This window comes from Adiantum capillus-veneris, chromosome 28, assembly GCF_014529385.1.
Source record: "Adiantum capillus-veneris isolate H3 chromosome 28, ASM1452938v2, whole genome shotgun sequence".
In the NCBI taxonomy this organism is placed as follows: Eukaryota; Viridiplantae; Streptophyta; class Polypodiopsida; order Polypodiales; family Pteridaceae; genus Adiantum; species Adiantum capillus-veneris.
In genome coordinates, this window is record NC_140958.1 from 53,241,651 (window position 1) to 53,267,295 (window position 25,645).

Sequence of the window (25,645 nt, forward strand, 5' to 3'; positions counted from 1 at the left end):
GCGTTACTAACTCACTACGTGAGAAAGTAATGTATGAATCTCATGCTCCACCTTATGCGGGGCATAGAGGGATCCAATCTACCTTAAAGGGAATTGAAACATATTTCTATTGGCCTACCATGAAAGTGAACATACAAGAGTATGTTTCTAAATGTGTGGTATGCCAAAAGATAAAATTTGATAGAGGGAAGCAACTTGGATTGCTTCAACCCTTGCCAATCCCTAATTCACCATGGGAGAGCCTATCCGTGGATTTTATCTTTGGATTGCCTAAGTCTATCCATGGGACTACGGGAATATGGACGATAGTAGACAGGTTCAGTAAACAAGCTCATTTTAGACCTGTCAAAAAGACTATCAAAGCCCATCAAATGGCAACCCTCTTCATTTCACAAATTTTCAAGTACCATGGCTTGCCAATGTCTATAGTGTCGGATAGAGATCCTAGAATGACCAATAATTTTTGGAAGGGTCTCTTTGAGAATTTAGGGACAAGGCTAAACTTCTCTTCGGCCTATCATCCACAAACGGATGGCCAAAGTGAAATAGCTAACCTAACAATTCTCGATATACTAAAAGCCTATGTAACGAAAGTAGATCAAAGATCCCAATGGGATAAGTACTTACCCTTAGTGGAGTATGCTTACAATAACACTGTACATACTTCCACGGGAAAAGCACCTTTCGAGGTAATTGAGGGGAGATCAAAAAGTCCCTTGCTACTTAAGGTACATGGGAAGATCTTCGCTGCAGATGAGTATAGCCGAGACCTACAAGAATCTTTCCAAAAGATTAAGGATGCTATCTCTATCTCACAGCAAAGTCAAAAGGCTACTGTGCTGACAAGCACAGAAGAGCCCAAGCCTTTAAAGAAAACGATTGGGTCTTGTTAAAGTTTCCCAAGGCTCGATTAAGGCACACGATGGGCAAGAATCCTATGGGCCACCAAAAGTACTATGCTAAACTAGCAAAAAGGTACTATGGTCCCTTCCAGATTCTTAGGCCAATCAATGAGATGGCCTATCAACTCAGGTTGCCCAATCATTGGCTTATACACAATGCTTTCCATGTGAGCCTATTAAAGCCTTACAAAGGAGAGCCACCTCAAGAACCAACTATTGAAGACCCACCGGAGATCGAGGACCAAGAGGAGGTGCTGCAGCCCGAGTCCATTCTCTGACATGAAGACAAGGTACCAAGAGACGGTAAGACTATCCGACGATATCTTGTTAAGTTTAAGAATTATCTTTTGAAGATGCTAGATGGATGCAAGGCATACAATTAAAGGATAACCTAAACCTTGTCAATGCTTACAATGCTTGTTAACCCTCACGGCTCACGGACACCCCATCACCTACGACGGACGTGTATTATGTATTTGGTTGAGTCAGGTACCGGGCTTGTCGGACCAATAGGAAAAGGGTAAGAGTGATCGCCGATGAGAGGCGCACTCTAACTGGGACATTCAAGGGATTAGTTGGCTAAGCATGGGCGCCCAAGTGTGAATGGGGTGAGCTCATATAAAAGCCAACTAAACCTAAAATTCACGGATTCTCTCATTTGTGCAATAGAAGAGTGCTCTTGCTCCATCTCCATCTCCATCTTCTTCTTCTTCACCTCCTTGTGTGTGTGTGTGTGTATGTGTGTGTGTGTGTGTGTGTGTGTGTGTGTGTGTGAGAGAGAGAGAGAGAGAGAGAGAGAGAGAGAGAGAGAGAGAGAGAGAGCGCGATCGAGCATTGCGGCGGCACGACGGCGGTGAAGTGGTTGAGCGCGACGTAACGGCGTCTCCTTCTTCTTCGCGGCGAGGAATCCTCCACAGCAGGAGCATAGAGCGGTGAGTGACACACCATTGCCCTCTTTTGAGCTTACTAGTTAAGCTAGTTGTGTGCTTGGAGCCGTCTATGGCTTGCACATAGTGTTAGGCAAGGTCCTTGCTTCGACATTGCGGCAAGGAGCGCACATTTTTGGCGCCGCTGCCGGGGAATCGCCCTGCACTAAGCCCAAGAGGCACTTTGTGCTTCTCCTATGAGTTGTTTGTAGTAGGAAAGAAGAGGAAGAGGAAGAGGAATGAGTTAATTTTCTGCAAGTTGTTAATTTTTGTATTGTCTGCAAGTTCTGTGATTTCTGCATAATGTTGTGTTTTTTGTTTGCACACAGTCTTTGCACAATTAGTAGTCGTTAGCTTGTTCGTAGTGAATGAATAAGTAGGAAGGCAGTTAGCAATTTCTGTTTGCACACAGTCTGTACACAGTTTTCTGTCAAGGTTTGCCTGCACACTGTCTTTGCACAGTAAGGTAGTGAGAGAGGAAGTAGGTGGACAATTAGCCCACTGTCAGTAAGCAGTTAGCAGAGTGGTTAACAGATTAGTTAGTGGTTAGCAGCACTGTTAGTAAGTAGATAAGGTAGTGAGCTGTTGACAGAGAGGTTAGGTAGGTGTTGACAGTGTGTGTGGCCAAGAAGGGTCACCTAAACCGCGCGCGGTCGCTACCTTTAAAAAAAAAAAAAAAAAACCGAAAATATTTAAGCGTGAGTGACTGGGGCGCTACACTAAAATTTTGATCGTGATCGGGATCCCAAGCCCAGGCCCATGCCTCAGTCCTCAATCTTATGATATATACTAGACTCACTCTTATATATATATCCTACCCCCTCAAGAGGGAATGAGAGCATGTGGGGCAAGTCCTCCACTCTCCTCCCTTCTCTTCCCACTTGCACCCTTAGACTTTCTAATTTGGGCCTAGTTCCCTACTAGAAATTGACGGTTTTAGGGATTCCGAGGGCATAAAGTGACCAAACGGAGGGCTGTAAAGCACGGCACGTCCCTCTGACCGAGACGCTCATTTTGAGCTATCATACGTTCTATTCTATAGCTGGGTCAGAAAAAAAGGACCAAAAAATCAAAAAATAAAAAAAATTTAAGAAAAGACTTGGGTTGCAAAACACCCAAAAATACTAGGTGAGCAGCCTTCACGGGCACTCATTGACACTTCTAGGGGATCCAAGTCATATGAACCTACGCTCTGGACGAGTGTTAGAGCACGAGCATATTGGTAGTGCCTCCATTTACGCGGGCACCCATTATTCCCCCACCCTAAGTTCTGGACCTTCGGCCGGGACTCAAGGTAGCGCGACCCAAGATCCTCATATCGCATCTAGTGATTCTTCCTCTGACTACGAAGTCATGGAGGGGTATCCTACACCAAACCCTGATAGTTGAAGTCAAGACATGCATGCCATGGGCCCACGGCCGTATCCTACACCAAACCCTGATAGTTCAAGTCAAGACATGCATGCCATGGGCCCACGGCTCGGGTCCAGCGTGTTTAGCCGCTTAAAAGAGACCCTTAGTAGAGCTACTCGCTCTGAACATGCGGTTAATGAAATAAATGAAGGGAGTGGGAAGTAAATTCGTCATTCATGCCTAAAATAGACCCTATGCTTCTTGAGAGTGTGCATGTGAATGTTCCATCCACTGCACCTCCTGATCCTTTAGGACTATCTCCCTCTGAGGTTTTACTACCCGATGGTAGGAGTCTTGCCGAAGTACAAGAGATCGAACGCTATATGCAAGCAACAAGGGAGAGGGAAATTTAGAACCTACGAAGGCTAGAACAAAGTCGAGCCCTGAAAGCAAAGGCTCCTATGACAACAATCATGCCAACCGAGCAACCGAGTGCTCCCAAGGTAGCAGTCACGGAGGGACAAGCGATGGGGAGCAATAATGCTTCCACTTCGAGGGAAACCTCCAGCACGCCAGGCCTAGATGGGATATTCCTAAACGAAAATTGGGAGTATGACCTACAAGCAGAAGCTTTAACTGATCGGTACACAGGACACACCTATCATGTGGGTTGGTTAGATGTTCTACAATCCACATCGGGTGCTACTAGCATATATGAGCAACAGCAGAAAGTCTGTGATGTCCTCCATAGGATTGTCGAGTTAGAAAGACAGAACACAGGGATCAACATGCCTTCAACAGGCCTAATGAGATTCTTGGATACGGGAAAGGCCAACCAACCAACCCTATCACAAATGTAGACTCCCTCAGTGAGCCCCATTGATCCTCCATATGTTGTTGCACCAGGAGCCTTAGTACAATCTGAGCCCACAAGTGGCAGCTTTACCTTCCCAGATCTATCTCATCTTTCTCTTAATGACACTACGGCTACCATGCATATCCCAGCGGTGAGCGTGACAAGAAGTACACCATGGAGTTCATTTGTTAATACTGCGCCGATGCCTAGTAGCACAATGCCCCCAACTATACCTACATGTACGTATCAATCATGTGCACTTGTCGTACCTTAGCCTCATGTAGCTCCTACACCTCCGATTATTCCAAGAGCTTACAATCCACAATGGCATTATCCAAGCTCTTATACAAGTGGAGCCATGCCATTTAATAATAACATGCCATATCAGGCACCCCCTATGCCTAGGGCCACGCCTGTAAACTTTGGACCACCGTCTGGTACACCACCATACGAAATATGGGACCCAAGAGCCGCGCGTATGCGAAGGCCAAGGCCAACTCCCATCTCACATGTGGTTCCAGGAGCACATACACCCATTATACCTGCTCAAATAGGAGATTTGGCAGCATTTGCTCAAACTATTGGTCGCTCTACTGCGGAAAACATGCGTAGTGCACCTGATAGAGAGCCTAGGAGCAAGGCAGTTCAAGTAGCTAAGCTCACACAGAAATTCAGTGGAGACGGAGATGCTAGAAAGCATATGGAAGTCTTTGAACATGTTTGCGATTCCTTGGAAGAGCACAATGAGCTACATAAGTGTAAGGCTTTGAGTTTGACCCTAAGCGGAAAGGCTAGAGATTGGTATAGAACCTTAAGAGTAGAAGAGAAAACGATCTACTCTACTCTTAGGAGATTGTTCTTGAAAGAGCACATACGAGAGGGAGTACTTTGGGGTGTAGCCTCTCAGCTCCAGAAAGCCCAACGAGAAGAAGGTGAATCCGTGAGAGACTTCATTAGTCACCTAAAGAATTTGAATTCTCGATGCAATCCAAACGAGCGATTCAACAACAACCAATTGCTCGATAGATTCATTAGGGGACTACGACATGAAAGTATCTATAATGGCCTAGTCATTAGAGGTATCACTACTTGGGAAGCAGTCACCATGAATGCAATCCAATTGGAGGATAATTTAATGATTGCAGGAGAAAGAGTGTCCGCCGAGCCGAAGTCTAGTAGCTCGCAAGAGTCAGGGCATGAGCCAATGAAGATAAATCCAATCGTGAAAGAGCAAACGATATCTGAGATGACTTTGGCAGATCTCACCAAGGCCATCCAAGAAAGCCTTAGGGGTAATCGTGCTCCACAAAACACTCATATGTATCCAAGAAGGGAGCAACAATGGTGCTCAATTTGCTTGGGCCCACATACTACGAGTGAATGCCCTACTTTCAGAGTAAAGTTTAACGGGACTTGTAACGCGTGTGGTAGGTATGGCCATCAAGCGAAAGATTGCCTAATGCTTAAACGCATCATGGAAAATAGACCGCCTATAGCTTGGGCAGACTCACCTCGAGTTCCTGCATTGATGCCTACCCCACCCATGGAGCAACAATTGCCATTACAACACATGGTCCCTAGAACCCAAAATGTGGTCCAAACCACACTGTTGCCACCTCCAGTGCTAGGACCGCAACCCCCTCATCCAAGAGTTACACCTATGAACCAAATAGGTTGCGAGTCATCTAGTACTTATGTAGATTGCGAAGAGGACATAGACTCTGGTATCACCTATGGAGTCGACATGCTTGAGGAGTGTCCCATGTACTATATGGAAGACCATTGGGGACAAATCAAACCGGTATATCAAGCTACTGCGCTAGCAGCAAGAGGCCAAAACATTAATAGTTTTGCCAGGAGACCACCTCTTTAGTGCTACGAATGTGGTGGACCACATCGAGTAGCTGAGTGCCCCATTAGAATGCAAAAGAATGCTGCACTAATGCAAACAAGTCAAAGGAGTGCATTGGCAATGCCAATACTCATTTGTAATCGTTGTGGCATAGATCATTTGATCGCACAGTGTCCTAACAATCCAAACGCGCCGAATCACACCATTGAACTTAATAGAGATTGTTGATGGGACACCACCAACTATAAACATAGCACTAGTGAATGCACTCACAAGGTCGATGCTCCAAAAGCAAAATTACATCCTCGAAGAGAGAGATGCTGCATCCATTGGCCGAGCGAGAAAGAAGAAAACACGAAGAAAGAAATCCCTTAATGCTTCTAGCTCAAAACCTAGTTCAAAGACTAACATAGGGACATGAGAGGATCCCGTGTATATGAATGACCCTGAGGATGACTCAGATTCGATAGAGACCACGGAGACCAAAACTGTTACTACAAAGGAAAAAGCCAGTGAGGAGGATCACGAGAGGGAATTACGACGAACACCAAAAGAGTATTCAAAGTTAAACCACCCAGTTGCGAACCCCCAAGATAAGCCACGAGAGACAAAAAATGAGGATTGCAAGAGAGAGATTGGAACCTATCCAAACCCAACAGTGGAAATTGAACGAGTCCAACAACTGAGGGGTTTGGTGGAAGAAACTCAACGAACATTAGAACCTGAACCCAAACATATCCAGATGTCGGACACAGTGTTTCCCACACAAGTTCAACCTCACAAGAACTACAGGCCGTTAGCTATCCCCAGTATCATTCGGGAAGAGAGTGAGGGTAGGACATCTGAAAGTGGACACACACCTTTCCTACTAGAGAGAATGTTTGGTGAGGGAATGCCCGACCCCCTTGAGGAAGTGGAGATTCCATCTTCACCATTCTCTTGTCAGGGTCCTACGTCCCACAAGATGCCATTAAATGTTGCCAAATTGATGGATTTCATGTCTTCAGAAGTTAGAACCACCATCATGTCCAAACTATATAAAGACCCCGAGCTAGTCTCAGCTCTTCGAGCCTTCCTCGATGGAGAATAACAGGCCAGATTACCACAGTTTGCACATATGAACAAACCTGACTCGGTAATGAATGATGAGGAACATTTAGCACCACCATCTGACCTAGCGGGACATGAATCTGTAATTGAAGTACCCGTTAACAAGTTGGGGCAATACTTTGAAGGGGTGATGAATCTAATGCTACTCTACCAATCACTACTAAAGGATTAATTGCAAAGGGGGTCCTTGACGGTGGTGCGGGAGTCAGCATGGTGACAAAGAGTTGTTGGGAGTCTATGGGGCGACCTCAGCTTGAAGCCACAAGCGTAGTGGTAAAAATGGCTAATGGATCTATTGTTACGCCTATTGGAATGCTAAAGGATCTCAGAATCAAGGTCTTGGGACACAAGGTAAGGCAGAATTTCATTCTTATGGATTTTTCCAAGCATCCTATGTCATTTGAGATGATCTTAGGGCATCCATTCATGAGGGAAGCAAAAATGGTGCATGACTGGTCCAAAAACCACGTCTACTTACAGTTCCAAGACTCTGTCATTCGAGTTGATCTTTTAAGTGGTCGAACGCATCCTCTAGGAAATAAATTCATCATTGATAATCGATCATACACAACAATTCACTCAGCTCCATTACAGTATTGTTACACGTGTAACGAAGACACGGATATTGGGGAGAACTCTCCTTATATGGATATCCTACCCGGAATGGCTGAGTCAGACAATGTCGATTGGGTGCACCTAGTGGCAACTATAGATACATGGGGAGCTAGAGGAACAACCTGGGTAACACCAGATGGGGAAGAGATACCACACATTGCACCTGGAAACATGTTAGGTGTAGCGCATATAACATCCGATGATAAGAAAGAGGCACACCTATCTGAGAGTGAAACCGATGATTCCTCAAAGGCTTCATGCCAATACACATCAGAAACGGAATCTCAGGGAGAAATGGATTCGGAACCCGAGGAAACATCGAGTGAGCCAAGTATAGAAACTGAACACTCAAGGCCTAGTACGACCATCTATGGTAATTTATATGAGAGTGAAGAAGATACAAGCGAAGACCTATCAGGCGAGTCGAGTTCAAACATTTACCAAAATCAAAACCTTGATAAGAAATAAAGGTCATATAAGAGACGATGATATCGAGCAAATGTGAGAGCTAGGATAAACAAGGAAATATCTACTGCAGAATGGCTTAGCTATCTAGGGGCATGTGATGCTCATCGAAAGCTAGTAGACAATTGGGGTGAACATCTCCAGAGTGTCATGTGGTGCAGCCCGCGACCCATTGACCTCGATCAATTGGAGGTTACAGAGCCTAAATTGAGTCGAACTATAAGAAGACGTCAAAATCGAGAGTTAGCACAACAACAAAAGGAGGCAGAACTAAAAGAAAGGTCTCCGTTAGGACAAGAGCCTGCTGACTTACATACGGATCCTGAACATTTTAAATCTTATACCACGGGGGAGCGAAAGGTTGTGTATGCCAAAGCCCAACGAATACCTACCAATGGAAGCAGTGGAGTCTATGATGGTCCAGCGGTAGTTAAAGAGATAGAATTAGCAAAACCAGGTGAGGAGTCTAAACCAGTCTTTATTGCTCAAGACCTTACCGAAATTGAAGAGGCTGTACTTAAGGAGCTCCTCAAGGAATACAAGGATATCTTTGCTTGGACATATCATGACATGAAGGGCGTTCCACCTTCTGTGGTGCAACATACAATTCCCATGATCAACATTGCTAAACCCGTCCAGCAACGACCCTATCCAATGAATCCTAAGTAAGCCAAAATTGTACAAGAGGAGATTGAAAAACTTATCCAATGTGGATTCATATACCCTATTGAGCACTCAGAATGGGTTTCTCCAATAGTCATTGTGCAGAAAAAGAATGGGAAACTAAGAGTGTGCGTGGACCTCAAGAAAGTTAATGCAGCTACTAGGAGAGATCATTATCTCTTGCCATATTCAGAACATGTGCTTGAAAGAGTTGCGGGCAAGGAAGCTTATAGCTTTTTAGATGGGTACTCTGGTTATAATCAAATCACAATTGCATTAGAGGACCAAGCTAAAACTGCTTTTATCACAGAGTTTGGAGTGTTTGCATTTCGTGTTATGGCTTTTGGTTTAACAAATGCCCCTGCTACATTCCAACGATTAATAAACACTGCGTTTAAAGAATTTCTAAGGGAGTTTTGTGAAGCTTTCCTAGACGACCTTTGTGTTTATTCTTCTTGGGAGAAGCATTTGTTATATCTACGAAAAATATTTGAAAGGTGCAGATTTTATCGCATCTCATTGAACCCTTTCAAATGCCAATTTTGGGTTAAGCATGGAGTCATTCTAGGGCATATAGTGTCCAAGAACGGGATATCCACAGATGAGAGTAAGATTAAAGCCATTGCCGATTTGCCACCACCTACTGACTATAAAGGAGTTCAAAGATTTATGGGCCATGTTGGTTATTATCGAAGGTTTATTTTAAACTTTGCCGAGATAACGCGTCCATTGCACAAGCTTCTTATCGAGTTTCACTGGACGGAAGAATGTCATCAATCTTATGAGTTATTAAAGAAGGCTCTAACAAGTGCTCCAATCCTGCGAACACCTGATTGGAATGTATCTTTTCATGTGCATATTGATGCATCAAATTTTGCTATTGGGTGTGTTCTAACTCAACCAGGAGAACATAAATTGGACTACCCTATTAGCTTTGCAAGTCGCCAATTAAATGATGCCGAGATGAACTACACCACTACAGAGCGCGAAGGTCTAGCTATGATTTACGCAGTAAAGAAATTTCGCTATTACCTTCTTGCTACCAAGTTTGTGTTTTATGTTGATCATCAAGCATTGCTATATTTGGTAAACAAGCCGTGTTCCACATGTCGAATTACACGATGGTTGTTAATTCTTCTTGAGTTTGAATTCACCGTTGTTGTGAGGCCTGGGAGAAAACATATCATGGCGGATCATTTATCTCGTATCCCTAATGCGAAGCTCCTATGGGGGTTGATGATGAATTGCCTGATACTCCTTTGTTCATTGTTGAGACAATGCCTGAATGGAGTGAAAAGATTGTTAACTTCTTAGTTAATGGTTTTCCACCCAAAGAGCTGCGAAAAGATATAGCTCGAAAATTAATCAAGGAATGCGAACCCTATTGCTTACTGGCAGGAACTCTCTATAAGAGAGGAAAAGATGATGTTCTTAGACGCTGTGCCCGCGAGGATGAGTATTTATATATTCTACAAGAGGCACACATGGGCGTAGCTGGTGGTCAGTTTTCAGGAAAGTTGACTGCCCGAAAGATCTTATAGTCAGGCTATTGGTGGCCCACTCTGTTTAAGGATGCATCACTTTTTGCAAAGGGATGTGATGAATGCCAACGCTTCAAGAAGCCACAAAGAAGTGATAGGATGCCTCTACATCCCATCAAGGTAACCCAACCATTTGAAAAGTGGGGCTTAGACGTTGTAGGACCGATTAGTCCGGCTGCACGTAACACGCAATCACGATATATCATTGTGGCTACCCACTATGTAACCAAATGGGCTGAAGCAAAAGCAACATGGAAGGTGGATGCAAAAACAACAGCTAAGTTCCTCTTTGAGAACATTATCACACGTTTTGGATGCCCCTTTGAACTTGTGAGTGACAATGGAACTCATTTTATAAATGAAGTAATAAAAGAACTCACATCAAACTTCATGATATCTCACCACAAGTCTACACCCTATTATCCCCAAGCAAATGGCCAAGCTGAGAGTACCAACAAAACTCTCATCTCCATTTTGACAAAGACAGTTGAGGCTCATCGCACTGATTGGGACCTAAAGCTTACATCAGCTTTATGGGCTTATCGTACTGCGTATAAAGTTGCTATTAATTGCACAGCGTTTAAGATGGTGTATGGCCAAGAAGCAGTTATGCCATGGGAGTTTGTCATTCCTAGTCTTCGAGTAGCTTCTCAAGAAGGTTGGGATGGTAACCCCTTAGTGGAGCGATTATATATCCTGGAAAGGCTAGATGAAGAGAGGCAATTAGCTGTGCAAAATGCTCTAGTGAAGAAGGATAGGAGAAAGAAGTGGTTTGATAGCCATTTAAAGGATAAAGACATCAAGGTTGGTGATAAAGTTCTTATGTACGGGGTACGTAATGAAAAGAAGAAATTGAAATACGCTGGTAAGGGACCATATCGAGTGTGTGAAATTACCCCGCAAGGTACCATTCGTGTGGAGACTCTAGATGGAGTTGAAACCATTGGATTCCTTAATGGGAGTGAATTCAAAAGATATTATGATCCTCTAAGCCAGGAAGAGTTGCAAGCCATCCATCAAAAGAAGGCTGCCAAGGAACAAGCAGAGCTTAGAAAAATCCAAGCAAGAGTTGAGGCTCGGGAACGACAACAACGTCTTAGACGCCAACGAGAGGCTAATCTGGGAATCATGCAAGCATTTTTCGAGGACACAGATGACGACTCATTAGAATCTGAGCCACCCCTACGATACCCAATTGAGCTAAATAGCCCCTATGGGAAAGTACTATACAATGCCGTATTAGATACGGGAGCTAAACACAATTTGTTATCCTATGGAGTTTGGTGTCAATTAGGGAAACCGACCCTATCCCCGAGTATGATGCAAGTCAAGGACATTAATAAAAAGAAAACTGCTATTCTTGGAGTCCTTCAGACCCCTATTGTCTATGACAATGGAATCATAGTGCAGAGGTTTCTAGTCATGCCCGTGGGAGCTATGGAAGGCAACGTAAACCTGGGACGCACGTGGATGTTGGCAACCAAATGCACTATTGATTGGGATACTGGTAGTGTCACGACGCGACCACCGACTCTTACCCCTATCATTCAAGCAAAGTCACCTACGTTGCAAACTCTAGCAAAGTTGAAGGATAGCCAACATTCACAAGCCAAGGTGGTTAACTCATCTTTGCCGGCTACCCATGAACCTAGCACTTCAACACTTGTAGTTGCAGCAAGCAGTAATATTGCAAGTACTCAACCTGCACGACCTAAGAGTACATATCAATGGGTCCCCAAGGCCTTACTTCCAACTACCTCAACCCTCCCATCCATTCCAAGAAAAAATTTCCGTGGAAAACCAAGAGCGTGCCCTAGGAGAGTCAATACCAAATCACGATGGATTTCAAAACGACTATTAGAAGCCCAAGGCTACTATGATGGAAATGAGCAAATCTGGGTACCTAAACGTAAAATGTGTCCTTCCCTATCGACAACAAACCCATATGAGTCAAACAGTGTAACGCTAAAGCCAATGGCAGACCGTGGGAAGGGAAAGATCACTGAATTATACACACCTAGTCCAGAGCTAGTTTGGGCTCCAAGGCAAAACCAATTTATTCCACCTAACTCAGGAAGGGGGGAGTTCCATGAAGCTTCTAGCTCCTCATGTAATACATCCATAGAGGTAAAAGCTTCTACACAGCCTCCATCTATAGTAGTGGACCTCCATGAAGCTACAAAAGAATCCACACCTCCCAGTGTTCAAGAATCACCTGATGAACCACTTCAAGTTCGATCCTGGGAGAGTACCTTACCACCCTTGCAACTTGACGAGGCACCTAGGGTAATAGAAAGCTACTGGCAAAAATCCTCACCTATTACCAACTGGAGCAATTGGTTTCAAAGGGTGACGACATCATTTCAAACGGTATGATCTACCCAAGGGAGGGGGGAGTGTTTGTTGAAATCCATTATTCACTTGCTTCCCTCTCAACCTTTCTCCCTGACCTCTTAATCTCCAATCTTAGGGAATGTATATATAAAGCCTTATACTCACGAAAACAAGATAAAAAAGTAAAAGAGCAAGAGACATAACACAAAATCATAAAAACAAATTATGCACAAGAACATGACCCTTGTAATATTTGCACTCTAACCATCATCTATTTGCGTGTACAGATATGGCTAGTATGCTAGAGTCATCCACTCCTGCCTTGGGTGAGAGGTACCCTCGTTACTTTTCACAAATATTTCACATGGTCTTTCCAGTGCTTGCATGTGAATGGGATTTGATAGGTACGCTAGCATGTGAGAGGAATTTTGAGGAGTTAGAATGGCTGGTACGTCTCTTGACCACGTCTGATCCATACTTAGTAGAGAGCGTTTCTCCCATTGCACAAGCCTACCCTTTTGACCAAGATGACTATAGGCGTCTAGTGACCTTCTTAGTAAACATGGGCACCTATGATGAAGAAGAAAATTTACAGGACTACACAGATGGCACATATGGTCTCATGGATGATGACTTTGTTTATCTCGACGACGAGGATAGGGGTTTAGCCTTAGGGTTTCCCCCCAACCTCTACAATATCCTATTCCCTTGACTCTCTAGGGGGAGTGCAAATAATTAGGTTAGGGTTCCTTATGTTTTTTGTTGTGTTCAATAAGTGTTGGTACCTTTTCCCACTAATGTGCCTCCTGGAGGTATTCCTTTCGTTTCCTAGTGTGTACAGGAGCATGTTGCTATTGATAGGATTTGGACCTTCATGGAATCTTTATCTCGACTCACTCTTCAAATCAAGCGCGACCATCGACACAAACGGGTGTTTCTTGTCCATTAGCATTGCCTCTTATCTTTTTTGCATCTATGGTTGTCTGCTTTAATTGTGATTGGTAGCCTAATATTCACCGCATTTGCTTAGTATCAAACATTTAATTCAATGTAATTTTTTGTCATAATCACTTGTCTAGGTTTAAAAATCAAGCAGTCCGACTAAGCTAGTTTGACCAAGTTAGGTGTTAGAGATCTTCTCTTAATACCATGGGGAATGCCTTCCTAATAATCAATGGTTACTTAGGTTCTTAATCCGATTTAGGCAGCATTGTGTGAAATGTAGTAGGGCTTTCTAGTGGGCTTGACCCTATTGACCTTTAGCTTAAGTATTATAAAGGGAGTTTACTAGTGTGATGAGCCTGGGGAGGTGCATCAGTGTTATATGACCCCCCAAAGTTACAAAATCAAAATGCTGAAAATGAACAAACAAAAAATCAAAGTGCTACACTGTAAAATCTTAAGGTGGAAGAGAAATCTCAGCTTGATTTGGTACTTCACTCACATGTATTGCCTATGGTACTAGAGCCCTAGAGGTTCCCAGTGTGGGCGCTTTTCCTTGGAAAGCAAAAAACCCAAGGCATACAAAATAAGCACACACATCAAATTGAATCACTGTGAAAAGACTTTGGGGGGTCAAAGAAAAAGTAATCAGTCAGGCGATGATTTCATGAGAAATTCCTTTTATGGTAGCTTAACTACAAGGTCTTCTAGGTATAGCCTCTAGTCAGCTCTCGAACATGAATACTTGGCTCTCGCGATTAAACAACTTAATTGACCACAGAAAATTAAGAAGCTTACCCATGGTATTAATATTCAATCTCTAGTGCCTTTCGACCGTCAAATTAGCGACCCTAGACTTGTTTAATTTTTTACCTTTACATCTGTTTATGCATTTGATTACATTGCAATTTAATGTTCATTGCTGACAAATTGTTTGAAATTCTTTTACCAATCAATTTGTCTACCTAAAACTGCATATGCTTTTTAATCACTTATGAGAATGCAATTACTGTGCCAATGTTGTTTGATTTTGCAGTGACTGAAGAAGGCTAAGGACATTCATCTCAAATGCTCTTCCACCTCGACAAACGAGCTTCAACTCAATAGCTTCCGAGGATGGAATCTACATCAGGAAGGGGGGCATGTTAACCCTCATGGCTCATGGACACCCCATCACCTACGACAGACGTGTATTATGTATTTGGTAGAGTCAGGTACCGGGCTTGTCGGACCAATAGGAAAAGGGTAAGAGTGATCGCCGATGAGAGGCGCACTCTAACTGGGACATTCAAGGGATTAGTTGGCTAAGCATGGGCGCCCAAGTGTGAATGGGGTGAGCTCATATAAAAGCCAACTAAACCTAAAATTCACGGATTCTCTCATTTGTGCAATAGAAGAGTGCTCTTGCTCCATCTCCATCTCCATCTTCTTCTTCTTCACCTCCTTGTGTGTGTGTGTGTGTGTGTGTGTGTGTGTGTGTGTGTGTGTGTGTGTGTGAGAGAGAGAGAGAGAGAGAGAGAGAGAGAGAGAGAGAGAGAGAGAGAGAGAGAGAGAGAGAGAGAGAGAGAGAGAGAGAGAGAGAGAGAGAGAGCATTGCGGCGGCACGACGGCGGTGAAGCGGTTGAGCGCGACGTAGCGGCGTCTCCTTCTTCTTTGCGACGAGGAATTCTCCACGGCAGGAGCATAGAGCGGTGAGTGACACACCATTGCCCTCTTTTGAGCTTACTAGTTAAGCTAGTTGTGTGCTTGGAGCCGTCTATGGCTCGCACACAGTGTTAGGCAAGGCCCTTGCTTCGACAGTGCGGCAAGGAGCGCACAATGCTTCCCAAGAGTAAGCAAATGTACAAAATGCTAAAAATGAACAATGTTTTTTGTCTTATAAGACTCTCTTTTTCTTTATTGTGCACAAAAATGAAGTAGTATGCATACTTAGATCAAGTTTGCGGAGACGACGTCTCCCAAACACCAAGTAGAGCTTGTCACTCTACTATGGAAGACTGATAGGACTAATGTGCAGACATGCTTGCGGCAGCCTGAGGCTCTCAAGCGCCAAATGGACTAGTCATCCATTGTGGAATGATGTCGTAGGGTAACATAGGGATCCTCTACCCGCTAAGAAAAGGACTCATGAATATGCTTTATCTTCTCTACACCATAGTCGAGGAAGAATATGATTTCAAGAGAGAGGTAATGTCATAATAATCAATATCTAATTCTCCTAAATGATTTTCTCATGTTAAACTGATCATTTAATATGCGGAAGTGCCAGGGGAGAAAAAGCTAGAATATTGGTTAAGCTAGCAGACCGGCCACAGTAAGGATCCAAAGGAGGGAAAATAGGGATCCAAAGGGGGGGCCATCTGCAAAAGATCCATGTGAAACAATGGGCTAAAAAGACCCTAAGGTTCAGCCCATTAAGACTTCCAAAATGCTAAGGTTCCAAAATTCAAAGGTTGTGTCCAAAGGTCAACCCTAGGGAAATTGGATGCTTTGTGTGTGACTAAAAAGTCTTTTCAAATCCCTACATAGGAGGGGGCGAGCCTTGGGAGTAGGGGATGAGAGAGAAAGTCACACACACACACACACAAGCTCCCTTTACACAAAAGGAATTAGGGACACATGCCAGCTCCCTAGCCCAGATGCCCACAAGGTGTGCCCAATTCCTATTGGATGGCCTTGGAGGTGGACCAATGAGATTTAGGCTAGAGTAAATCTAGTTTAATTAATTTAAAAACACTTAATAAAAGAACCAATGAGAATTAAGTCCTCTAGAAGACTATTGGACAGTCTCCCAAGGGGTCCAATGAGCATTCAACAGCCCAATGGCTTGCCTGATTCCTATTGGCCAGGAGGCAAAGGGGTCCAATGAGAGTTTAGTTTAACTATTAAATTACCTAAAGCTCTCACAAAAGGGGAAAGGGGGACACATGTCAATAGGCTATCACTTATGCTGCTTAATAATCATTGGCTTGACTGGGGGAGGGCCAATGGGGAGATAGCAAGAGCAAATAGCAAGAGGGCTCGCCCAAGAGAGGGAGAGGGGGATGATTTTTGCAAGGCATTATCACACACACACTCACACAATCTCATGTGTGAAGAAAGAGAAGACTATCTCTTCCCAAGCTTTAATGGAGAGCTCATCACCTACTCCAAGCTTGTGAGATAGAAGCCTACATCGACACACTCTTGGATTGTGGATGCAAATCCAACCAAGAGACAAGCTTCAATGCATGCTCATCTCCTGTACCAAGCTAATTACTAAGCTAAAGCTATGCTGATATGAGTGATTATGTGAGGAGATGTACATCTTTCTCGTAAGATACTCCTTCTTCCTCTCAATCTACTCTCATACCGTGCTAGCTCTCACCATCTTCGAAGGTGTGTGAGGTCTTGGGTCTGAGAACGGGGATAATTAAAGTTGTGTTTACTAAGTGTTTTGCTTAGTGCATGAAGCTTTCATCTTCATTGCACTAGCTAGTCTTGAAGGAACACAAAGAATTGTATTCTACAATGTCTCTCTTGATGGGAGAAACCATAATACAAAGCCTTTTGGAGGGGGGACCGGCTCCATGCAAATCCGGTCCTCAACTATTGTCAATAGCTTAATTTCTCTCTCTTTTGAAGTATTGTTGATGCTATCTAACTAGGTGTTATGCTTTTTGTTGCTCTCTCCACCCAAGCACTCTTGTAATTCTCATTAGGAATCTATTCTAATGATATGCCCACTATGTTCATGCTAATTTCCGCTACATACAAGTTATTAGGCCATTAAATTTTACAAATCCATTTGGCGCTTGAAAGCCTAAACTGCTGCAAGCATGTCTGTGCATTAGTCCTATCAATCTTCCATAGTAGAGTGACAAGCTCTACTTGGTGTTTGGAAGACGTTGTCTCCGCAAATTTGATCCTAAGCATGCATACTTCTTAACATTTCTGCACAATAAAGAAAAAGAGAGTCTTATAAGACAAAAAATTTGTTTATTTTAAACATTTTTACATTTGCTTACTCTAGAAAATTATTGTAAGCATTGACAAGGTTTAGGTTATCCTTTAATTGTCTGCCTTGCATCCATCTAGCATCTTCAAAAGGATAGTTCTTAAACTTAATAAGATACCGTCGGATAATCTTACCGCCTCTCAATATCTTGTCTTCATGTCGGAGAATGGATTCGGGCTGTAGCACCTCTTCTTGATCCTCGATCTCCGGTGGGTCTTCAGTAGTTAGTTCTTGAGCTGGCTCTTCTTTGTAAGGCTTTAGTAGGCTCACATGGAAAGCATTGTGTATGGGCCAATGGATGGGAAACTTGAGTTGATAGACCGTCTGATTGATTGGTTTAAGAATTTGGAAGGGACCATAGTACCTTTTTGCTAACTTAGCATAGTAATTTTGGTGTCCCGTAGGATTCTTATCCGTCGTGTGTCTTGATCTAGCCTTGGGAAATTTAAGCAAGACCCAATCATTTTCTTTAAAGGCTTGGGCTCTTCTGTGCTTATCAGCAGTAGCCTTTTGCCTTTGCTGTGAGATAGTGATAGCATCCTTAATCCTTTGGAAAGATTCTTGTAGGTCTTCGCTATACTCATCTAGGGACTTTTGGATCTTCCCTCAATTACCTTGAAAAGTGCTTTTCCCATGGAGGTATGTACAGTATTGTTGTAGACATACTCCACTAAGGGTAAGTACTTCTCCCATTGGGACTTTTGATCTACTTTTGTTACGTAGGTTTTTAGTAGATCAAGAATTGTTAGGTTAGCTATTTCATTCTGGCCATCCGTTTGCGGGTTCTAGGTCGAAGAGAAGTTTAGCCTTGTCCCTAAATTCTTAAAGAGGCCCTTCGAGAAATTACTGGTCATTCTAGGATCTCTATCCCACATTATGGACATTGGCAAGCCATGGTACTTGAAGGTTTGTGATATGAAGAAGGTTGCCATTTGATGGTCTTTGATAGTCTTTTTGACAGGTATAAAATGAGCTTGTTTACTGAACTTGTCTACTATCGTCCATATTCTTGTATTCCCATGGATAGACTTAGGCAACCCAAAGATAAAATCCATGGATATGCTCTCCCATGGTGAATTAGTGATTGGTTAAGGTTGAAACAATCCTGGTTACTATCTTGTAAGGTAAATGGTTCCTCTTTCTTCCCTAGTGCAAGGGCTGAAATCACATCTCTAAAATCGGGATCAATAGCATATTGGTCTATCATAGAAGATAGATCATTGTGAGTTGCTATGAAAATCGCATTCACTCTCGGCCATCTTGAGAGTGCATCCACTACTTGATTATGCATGCCAGCAACGTGAGCAATATGAAAATGAAATTGCGAAAGGAAATTTTCCCACTCATTTGTTTGTCAGAGAGCTTGGTTTGTGTCATGAAGTACTTAAGGCTTTGGTGATGCGTTCGCAGAATGAAAGGAGTCCCCAGTAAATAGTGCTTCCATAAGTCTAAGGCATGTAGAACTGCGAGGAGTTCCCTTTCATATATGCCTAGAGCTTGCTGAACAGGGTCGAAGAGCCATGGACTTTCATAGGCTATGGCATGCCCTTCTTGGAACAAAACATCTCCAAAACAATCACCACAAGCGTCACATTGGACCTCAAATGGCTTTGAGAGATCCGATAGTGTAAGCACAGGTTGAGAGATAAGTTTTTTTTAAAGCTTTTCAAAAGCATTGTTCTCCTTGGCAGACCATCTATACCTAAATTTTTTCTTTGTTAGGTCATGTAATGGTCGTGCGATTTGTGAGAACTTTTCTATAATGCGTCTATATACATACCTATAAAGCTTCTTAGTTCATGTAGATTCCTTGGATTAGGCCATCCTTTTATTACCTCTAGCTTCGATGGATCCATTTGGATGCCATCTTGAGAGATAATGTGACCTAAATACTGAATCTCTTGTAAGAAAACTCACTTTTGTTTTGATTAATATAAAGTTTATTCTCTCGTAAGACTTGAAATATTACTTGGAGATGTTTCTTGTGTTTGTCTAGTGAATTAGAGTAGATGATTATATCATCAAAGAACACTCCAGTAAAGGTTCGGTGAGGCCTGAATAGCTTCTCCATCAAGCGGTTAAATGTGACTGGTGCATTGGTCAAACCAAAAGGCATGACAATGTATTTGTAAAAACCAAACGTAGTGCAAAATGCGGTCTTTACAATGACTTGATCAACTATCCTTATTTGATGGTAGCCACTTTTTAGGTCAATCCTACTGAAGTAGGTTGACCCTTGTAGATTATCAAATAGGTCTTCTACTCGTGGAAGAGGAAACCTATTTTTGATAGTGATTCTATTTAGTGCTCTATAGTCGACACACATACGATATGTGCCGTCTTTCTTTTGCACTAATAACACGAGTGAACAAAATGGAGATGAGCTAGGCCTAACCATGCTCTTCTCAACTAACTCATGCACTTGTTGCATAATCTCCTCTTATTGAGCTTGAGAAACTTTATGAGGAGTTTATTTGGCCGTGAACTGCTTGGAAGAAGTTCAATTGCATGGTCATCATTGCCTGGTTTAGGAGGTAGTTGGATAACTCTAATTCCTTGTGATTGTTTATATTTTCTTTTGCTAAAGCATTAGGTTCATTTTGAGAATCTTTGACAAAAATCATGTATATGAAAATAGAGCTCTTTATTGACTTATTGAAAGCTTGCATATGTAAAATGGGTATGGTGTTACCCAACTCCTTAGCATCTATGTACATGTATTTTTATCTGAACCTAAAGTAGATTTGCCTTTCAGGGAATTTAACATTGGCAGCCATGCCATCAACCCATGGTGCCCCTAGGATTACATCCTTGTGCTTGAGAGGAGAGATAAAGAAGTCCTCTTTGTCCACATAGCTTTGGACATGGAGCCTCAATTTCCCAATTAAGGGAGTGACTAAATCTTCTTGCCCCTTGAAAGCACCATCGGCGGGTAGGACATCTCCCATCTCATAGGCTTGGATGCCTAGCTTGGTGGCCAAATCTGTGGATATGAAATTGTGAGTAGAACCAGAGAACCAGGGTCAAAGAGAATAAAAGTATCATGTTCTCTTACCTTTCCCCAAGCATGGCATAGAGGAGATCCTTTGTGGTGAACATCGTTTTGGATTTTGACCAAGGTAGATCTAGGAGGCTCAGTTTGCATATTCGTGTGGGGACAAGCACGATAAGCATGCCCTTGCTCCCCACACTTGAAACAACAGTTATCTTTACAATAACGCTCAAGATCTTCAAGAGTGGGTTTATTTTTTCCTTTATAAACTCCCTTCTCCTTAGCTTTGTTGTTGTTGGCATTTCCTTTAGGAGACTTTTGGACATTGTCCTTCCCCTTGGGCTTGTTATTACGGTCCTTCTCTGTGGGCTTAAGATTTCTCTTAGCCCCTTGTTGGAAATTGATTTGTGAAGCCACCATGGTATGGTGTATGACTGCAGATATGGTGCGTGGCCTTTGGGAGTTGACATACTCTGCCATATCTTCAATTAGACCGTCACAAAATTGTTGTTTTTGCTCTCCAAAATCCATCTTTTTGAAGACAGTGGCTTTGAGATGTAAGTCCCGAAACTTGTCTACATATTTGTGAATAGATTCGTAGGGAGAGAGCTTCAACATTCACCATTCGGTGAGTACTTTGTATTTGACATTGGTAGGTAAAAACTGCTTCATGATGGAAGCTCTTAAAGCTTTCCATGTTCATGGAGCTTCACCATTTGCTTGTAGGCTAGACCACCATTGCCTGGCGGACTTTTAAAAATGAATAGCTACATGGAGTAGCTTAAAGGACTCCGTGAAACCCTCATCTCCAAATGCCACATCAAACTGTTGGATGAAGGCCATGACTTTGTCCGTAGCACCAAAGGTGCCATTGTAGGTAAGGAAGGAGATGTTTTTTCTTGCCTCTTTGAAATTTTTGAGCTTGGATGACCTCTTCCACGCGGCATAGGATTTCCTATGGCCTCTTCTTTTTGGTGGTTCGAAAGCTGCACCATCACTTTCTTTAGAAGAGGAAGAATTTGAGGAGGATGGAGAAGAGGGTGACCTATTTCTCGCCTTTTTCTTCCCTTGTTCCTCCCTGTCTGCACCATCAGTTTCTTCATAAGAGGAAGAGGATGAAGAAGATGGAGAAGAGGGTGACCACTTTCTCACCTTTTTCTTCTCTTGTTTTCTGTCGTCTCTCTTTGAATTATGGTGAAGAGAAGTATGCGATGGTCTTCTCCGTTTAGGGGGTGTTGGAGAGCGTTTTGCCTGCCCTCTTTGTGGAGCCATCTCGGCTGAGGTGGTAGGAGACTCACTTCTTTCTCGTTCTTTCGGTGGGGGCTCTACCATTGAAACTTGAGTTCTCCTTTGGGAAGGAGATGCCTCGTCAAGTAGTAGATTCTTGAGCCCTTCGTACGGGTCCCCTTCTTCTTCCCTTATCGGAGAGAGGCCTCTTTTGGAAGTCTCACAAGGAGGCTTCCTAGGTACTCTCTTGTCTTGGTGGGGAGTTTGGAGGAGTTTGGAGAATCCCATGAGAACGTAGCTGCGGTTGCACTTCACTTTGGAGGGATGGATTGCCCATGGCTTGTTGAAGCCTAGAAACAAGATAGTTTAAAAGCATAGGGCATCATTAGTAGCCTATTCATTAGCAAAATAAAATCTATCAACATTCATTTCACTCTCTTTACTATTGTCAACCATTCTAACAAATTTTAGGTCTAATTTGGCACTTCAAGCCATAGTTGCTATTGCTCTTAACCCTTTAGAAAAGAACTGAAGCTCCTATACCCGTGGCTCAAAGATCACTAATTGCAAGGAATAGAAGAGAGGGTCTTTCAACACCAAAATAGTACCGGCTCCTGTCAAGCTTCTAATATCTCAATAGTGATTAAGCTGTAGGCAAGCCCCGTAGGACTCCACTATTAAGGCCATAGCTCTTGACGGTGATCCCCCATTATCTGCATGAAGCACGTGCATTGCAAGGGTGAAAAATCCCTATTCTACTTACTTAATTGTAATTAATAATACCAACCATTTATAGTAGGCTTGAGGACCTCTCCTCTTGAGCAAGAAATGATAAACCTTGTGCTCTAATAACATTGTAACATTTAATGGTCTAGTAACTTGTGTGTAGCGGAAAATAACATAGACATAGTGAGCATTTCATTAGAATAGATTCCTAATGAGCATAGCAAGAGTGCTTGGATGGAGAGAGAAACAAAAGCATAACACCTAGCTAGATAGGCATGAACAATACTTCAAAAACAGAGAGAAATTAAGCTATTGATAGTAGTTGAGGACCGGATTACATGGAGCCGGTTCCCCCTCCAAAAGGCTTTGTATTATAGGTTTCCCCCATCAGGGAGACATTTTACAATACAATACTTTGTGTTCCTTCAATAACTTGCTGGTGCAATGAAGATGGAAGCTTCAAGCACCAAGCTCACACTTGTACACAACATCAATTCCCTCACGGTCTCAGACCCAAGACCTCACACACCTTTGAAGATGGTGAGAGCTAGCGGGGTATGAGAGTAGATCGAGAGGAAGAAGGAGTAGTCTTACGAGAAAGAAGTATGTCTCCTCACATAATCACTCATAATAGTTTAGCATAGCTTAGTAATTAGCATGGTAGAGGAGGTGAGCATGCATTGGAGCTTGGCTCTTGGTTGGATTTGCATTACAAAGCCAAGAGTTGTTGGTGTAGGCCTTCCTTCTCAGAAGCTTGGAGTAGATGATGAGCTTTCCGTTAAAGCTTGAGAAGGAGATAGTCTTATTTGCTCCACACACGAGATTGTGTGTGTGTGTGTGATAATGCCTTGCCAAAATCAGTCCCTTGGTCGACCCATCTTGCTTTTTACTCATGCTGGCATCCCATTGGTCCTTGCAAATCTTAGCCAATGAAAATTAAGAAGCATAAGTGATAGCCTTGTGACATGTATCCCCCTTTCCCCTTTTGTGAGAGCTTTATGTATTTAAATAATCCAATTAATTTTTCATTAGACCCCTTAGTCTTTTGGCCAATAGGAATCAGGCAAGCCATTGGGCTGCTGAATGCTCATTGAACCCCTTCGGAGACTGTCCAATAGTCTTCTAGAGAGCTTAATTTCTGTTGGTTCTTTTATCTAGTGTTTTTAAATGAATTAAACTAAATTTACTCTAGCCTAATTCTCATTCATCCACCTCTATGACCATCCAATAGGATTTGAATGCACCTTAGGAGCAACTAGGCTATGGAGCTGACCTGTGTCCACTATGCCCTTTGTGTAAAGGGAGCTTGCAAGTGTGTGTGTGTTTCTCTCTCAACCCCTACTAAAAGGGCTCGCAATAGCTCCAATGACCAACATAATTATCAATCCAGAGGGATGAGCTACCCGGCTAGGGCATGGAAACACTCACACAGTTAGTGAGCTAATTGTGACAACACAAATGGTTAACTCTATAAGGTGAGCTTCTCGGCCTATGGAGGAGCTAAGCCGCAATGAAGGGAAATCTCTATATCCACTTCTCTACACCTCTAATTACCCTAATCACACACACTACGATTGCAAGACGCACACAACACTAATCCTATCATGCAACACACTAATCGCAAGCACACACACATAGATCTATCGAGCACCACACTCCAATCAAACCTACATGCACACACAGGCAAAAGAGGGCCATCACACAAGATTAGAGAGGGATTAACCACTAATTAGTTAAGATCTAGTTAATCTAAGCATCATAGGTAATCATAAGAAGTAAGAGAGAGGCATAGTGAGAAAGAATGAATCATTGATTAGTGTTATTCAAGTCTCATGAGCAAGGAGAAGCTCAAGGACTCCATAGCCACACACCTCAAGAGCTCTCACCAAAGAGTGCTCTCCACAAATGAGCTTGAGAACCCTAATTTCCTTTACACACTGCCTTGTGTACCTAGGGTAAAAATATGCAATGTCTGAGTGCCCAAGGCCTTTAGGGCTCCACCACTTACTGAATCTACGACCTAGGCACAATAATTGACCTATTCTTTACAGCTTGGAGCTCGCATTGAGCCCGTAACACATTAAAAATATTACAATGGCTTGAAATAAATCAGGAATATACAATACGTGACCATTTTGGGAAAACGTGAAAAATGTGTAACTCCAATCTTTACTGCTTCTTCACTTTGATCTTCGATGTGCATTCATACGTCTTTCTTCTTTAGCAGTTTTTGTTAACTGAAGTTGACTCAGTTAACATTCTCCCAATTTGATTTTAGTGTCTGTCCTTGGGCACTATTGAAAAGTGTCCGTGGAGGCAAGGGAAGGTTTTGATTGGTTGTTGATGGGCTGATCGTCTTCATTTTTTCGTTGGATTTGTTGATGAGGTTCAATTTGTTCCAGCATCTTCATTGGTCCGAATATGTTTGATGTGAGAGATGATGTTGCATTTGTTTGTTGTAATAGCATAATGATGAGGCGCTTGTTTATTTATGAAAAGTATATACAAAGGAAGTAGAATGATGAGGTTCTAAGTTAGGGTCTAATGCCTAGATGACCAAAGGGAAAAAATCCAGTGGGAAAAAAGTGCCTTTGGGATACGCGCATTATTGGGGTACTTATTAGCATGGGAAATATTAATAAAGTACTCAAGGGATTATTTGCTGATAGATATGAAATTAAAAAGGTAGCAAATATGAAAGGGTAGCATGATGGAACATTGGTTTGCCTGTTGTAGTCCACTCAAGGTGCATAGGTGGAAGCAAAAAGAAGAGTGTCTAATGCATATGTCCAATGATGGGACATCCTATTTATGCATACACAGAAATGCATGGAAAACAATATGCTGTGCAAGAAGGATTTTGAGGGGTTATTAAAAAAAATGGTGTAGCTATAAAAGCATAGGACATGGATTTTCAAGCTGACACCCCTTTGAGAATGTTTTTTGTTGACAAGGATATGTGCCCTCATCTTACTGTGCACTGTGCGTGAGTGTTGGACTTTTTGAACTTCTATATGCACCTCATCTTTAAGCTTGCAATACTTGGCTCCACTGATTTCGGTGAACATTTGGGATTTCTGTGAATCTGGCTTTACTCTGATCAATAAGATCTTGGCTTCTGTGCTGCTTTTACTGCTCATTAGA

The 25,645-nt window shown here is 42.7% G+C and overlaps 1 pseudogene; it reads right to left on the reverse strand.

Moving 5' to 3' along the window:
• The window catches only part of LOC147420463 (uncharacterized), a 74,522-nt pseudogene that overhangs the window by 9,415 nt on the left and 39,462 nt on the right, over positions 1-25,645 (reverse strand).